Source organism: Chelonoidis abingdonii, chromosome 2, assembly GCF_003597395.2.
Source record: "Chelonoidis abingdonii isolate Lonesome George chromosome 2, CheloAbing_2.0, whole genome shotgun sequence".
Lineage (NCBI taxonomy): Eukaryota > Metazoa > Chordata > Testudines > Testudinidae > Chelonoidis > Chelonoidis abingdonii.
In genome coordinates, this window is record NC_133770.1 from 1,331,513 (window position 1) to 1,335,879 (window position 4,367).

The following is a 4,367-nucleotide window of genomic DNA, read 5'->3' on the forward strand; positions in this document are numbered from 1 at the left end:
GCACATTCCATTTTGCTGTACTTCCACAGTAAGAAACAGAAGAAGTGTCCCTTACACCTGGAAAAGCCTATATAAGGCTGAAATGCCTCATCTCGCAGCATTGTCTTCAATCCGACTTCTACCTCTGGAGGGACTTTGCTACAAACTAAGCCTGCACAAAGGACTTGATGACCCATCCACCGGGGATGTTCCAGAGACCTGATTTGACCTGCAGTTTACTCCATCCACAATGCTAATCAAAAGGCTGAAATCTTAAGGAACTTGCCAGATACTGTATGTAATTGATTCCATTTAATCAATCTAGCTCCTCAGTGCTCTAGCTTTTTCCTTTAGGATAAACCTTTAGATTTTAGATTTCTAAGGATATGGCAACAGCGTGGATTTTGTGGTTAAATCTGATGTATCTATTGCCGGTCTGGGGCTTGGTCCTTGGGATTCGAGAGAAAAAACCTTTTTCTTTTCCTGGAGAATTGGGTTTTCATAACCATTCATCCCAGGACGTGTGGGACTGGTGGTGATACGGGAGACTGGGGTGTCTAAGGAAATTGGCTGTGTGACTTGTGGTTAGCACAGTGGGTGTGAAACCGAAGCCTTTTTGTCTGGCTGTTTTGGTTTGCCTTAAGAGTGGAAAACCCGCCTGGGCTGTGACTGCCCCTGTTTAGGAGGCAATTGGTCTGATTTGGCACTCTCAGTTGGGTCCCCGCCAGAACCGCAATCCATCACAGCAGGCCCCCCGGGGATGGCTCACCTAACACCCGGGCAGGCTGGTTGGAAGCAGGAACACTGTCCAAACAGGTTTGCCGGTAAACATGACCAACAGAAACCCCTTTAGTTAGTCCCCTGGGGCCCCAAGGAGCCACAGCCCTGTTGGGAAGGCCAAAGCCCTCTCGGCCCTCTCCATTTCCCTGCAAGCTTCAAACTGAAACACTTCCTCCAGCCTGCACTCAGCCTCCCCCCGGCTCCTCCCCAGCCTTTGTTGTCCTTTGTCCTCCTTCCCCCAACGCAGGCCCGGGCCATCCAAGCCACAACTCCCCTGCCAGCCTTCCCAGGTCAGCACTCCCCACGACCAGACATCAAGAACACATCCAGAACAGACCCCACTTCGGCACACAGGGGCTGGCCCACATCCGGCACCAGTGGGGCTGGGGGCCCCGGATGTGCGTTATGACGCTCGAAGCCACTTTCAACAGCCTGCTGTGTTAAATCCGGGCGAATGAGGCTTCTCCGCCGGAGCCTCTCCCAGGACAAGGGGGGCAGCTCACCCCTCGCTCAGCCAACCCAGGCAGCTGGGCCTCCAAACACAGCCACTGCACAGCCAGCGCCAGGTGAGAAATCGCCAGCCCATTACACGGGACACGGGCACTCGACACCATGTTCACGGCCAGGCCCAGATGAGAGCCAGTGCCCCTTACTGGAGCACAGTGGGCAGACTGGGGGGCAGGGCCGGGCACTAGAGACACAGCTGGGGGTCAGGGCGGGGCAACAGGGCACACAGACCTGGGGGCAGGGCGGGGCGCAGGCACACAACTTGGGGCTGTGGCTGGGCGGCATCGAGCACACAGGCTGGGGGCAGGGCAAGGCCACAGAGCTACAACAGGGCTGGGGGGCTGGCTGGGTGCAGACACCCAGCTGGGGGGTCAGGGCAACAGAGCAACACAGCTGGGGGGCGGGGCACAGAGCAACATCAAGGCTGGGGGGAGGCAGGGCCCCGGGCACAGAAGCGACCAGGCTGGGGGTCAAGGGCGGGGCACACAGCACACAGGCTGGGGGGCAAGGAGCGGGGCCACAGGGAAGCACAGACTGGGGGGCAGGGCAGGGCGCAGAGCAAGCACAGGCTGGGGGGAAGGCAGGCAAACACAGGCGGGGTCAGGGCGAACGAGCACAGGGCAACCAGACTGGGGGGCAAGGAGCACACAGACTGGAGGGGGCAGGGTGGGCAGCAGGGCACACAGGCTGAAGGGCAGGCCGGGCCAAACAGGGCACGACAGACTGGGGCAGGCGGGCCAGCAGGGATACATCAGACTGGGGGGCAGGGCATGGGCGCAGAGCACTACAGCTGAGGGTCACGGGGGACGGGGGGCGAGGGCACACAGGCTTGGGGGGCAGGGCCAGCGACAGGCTGGGGGGGCGAGGCGGGCGCAGAGCACACAGGCCCTGGGGAAGGGCAGAGCACACAAGGCTGGGGGTCAGGGCTGGGCACAGAGCACACAGGCTGGGTCATGGCGGGGCTGGAGTGTGGAGTCACATGGGCCAGGCCCTGCACACTCTGCTGAGTCACCAAGCGTATCCGCCTCCTCTCAATGGGTCAATTGTGTAGGTGATGGTCCTTAATGGGCCATCAATCAGGCTAGGCAGAGCTAACACCAACTTGTCTGGGATGTTTCCCAGTAACCCAGCACAAGTTTGAAATACGGACAGCACACAGCCAATATTCATAACTTCAACTACAAAATGATACAGACATACAGACAGCACAATCATAACCAGTAACCCGTAACCTGGTCTGAGACACCTTATCTGACCCCCTTTACATAAGATCTGGTGCCACTACAGGACCTTGGTTGCAACCCATGTTCTATATGGTCCCAGTTTATACCAATAACGTCACACCCCCAACACAAAATTGATGCAGGAAGGGATGACAATGACATCCCTGACTGCATCCCAAGAGCTTCCCATTCTTGGTTCTGTCTCACTACAGCCCATGTTGGGTTAGAAGCCATATCAGTGTATAACAGAAATGGTTTACCAAAGTCATGTTTAATAACATGATTGAATCTCCTTACAAACTCAAGGTAAAACTTGGTTAACTTTTGCAGCATGGTCCCTGTATGTTTTATGTGATCTTGCCAAGAGCTAAAGAAGTTACTTTATCCATACACGCTCTGGCAAATGTTTGAACCCAATTAACATCACCCCAATGTAGATATAAATGTTGTTCATAGTACAGGAATCTTGGCATTTAGCCATGAAAGCAATATGATATTGTGCCTCAGTTTCCCTTTTCATACAGCACATTAGGTCTGGAATGTCTTTTCCCCTGTGAAAAGTTCCAATACTGTTTATAGGCATCAACTGTGGAACATCAGTGTAGCGATGTCTTTTAACATAAAAGTGTGTTCTCATGTATTCCTTTTAACATGTTTAAGGGATTTTCCAAACGATTGGGCACATTGTACATTCTTACAGCTCTTGGTAATTGCAACACATTAGTTACAAAAATTACAATTAGCAGTAACAACAAATTGATTGCAATTGTCCATTTATAATCATGTTTGTCGTGCCAGACCCTTGGACTTATACCATGGGAGTTTGGGAATTTTAGGGTTAACCTGTGGCTTCACTTTGCAAAATTCAGTTTTCTCTTTTCTCCTTGTCCTGCCAGATCACACCCTGATTTCTCTTGCTTACTCAAATTCACTGGCTGATGGGGGGGCTCTCTTTGCTAACAGCCATTAGCAAGTCTTTCTTCTCCCTGCCAGCCAGGTAATTTGCATCACCACAGACACTAGCTTTTAGATTTTCAGCTGCTGCCCGTTCCAAGGCTGGACTCTGTTTTACAGAGACACCACACAAATCCAAAGGGTTTGAGGGAGAGTTTGTTTGCTCTTCCCTGCATCCTCAAGCGCTTAGACATAAAACCATTTAGTTCTGAAACACCAGTAACTCAATCTCTCCTCAGACCTGACGCACAGACGGCTCACTTACAAAATTAGTCCTGTCCCAACACCATTGTCTTCCCAACAAGCTGGCCAAACCCAGGCACTTGGTCATAGGGCTGTTTAAATTCCTTAACAAGTTTTACTCCATTTGAGCCCGTCTCTAAGCTACCCCCACTGGATCTTTCAAAAGGAAAGTCAGTGGATCCATTCACAACAGAAAATTTTTGGCTGTTAGGAACTGAAACTTCCTTAATGAAATCACTTTCACACCCTTTAGTTGCTGAAACTGCTTGCACAGATTACCCTGAGGATTCCTTTCCCTATGAGATTCTCTAAGCAGCAGTCCACCCTTTTCAGAAGTTCTGCCCTTCCCTGCTTCACCTAGGGCTTGCTCTAAAGGAACACTTCCCTGAGCCACCACAGACTCTTTCTGGGTCCTACTTACATCCAGAATCAGCTCTGGCCCATCAGGCAGATTCCTACACAATTCCCTTTCAGGCAAACTCATAGATTCACTAGATAAAAGGTTAGAGGTACTCTCCTTTCCTTGGCAACTTTTCTCATAATCACTGGCAACCTCCAAGTTGTCAAGCTCAACACACACAAGTTTAGGAATCATTTCCTCCTTGTTACAAGTTGTTAAACTGTCAGTAGGTAACACAATTAAATTACCTTTCTGCTCTCCTTGTGCCCTGGCTAGGGTAT

At 51.6% G+C, this 4,367-nt stretch overlaps 1 protein-coding gene across 1 annotated transcript in view; it reads left to right on the plus strand.

The window, feature by feature from the left end:
* LOC116827455 (voltage-gated inwardly rectifying potassium channel KCNH2) overlaps positions 1-4,367 on the plus strand; it is a 169,749-nt gene that overhangs the window by 70,811 nt on the left and 94,571 nt on the right.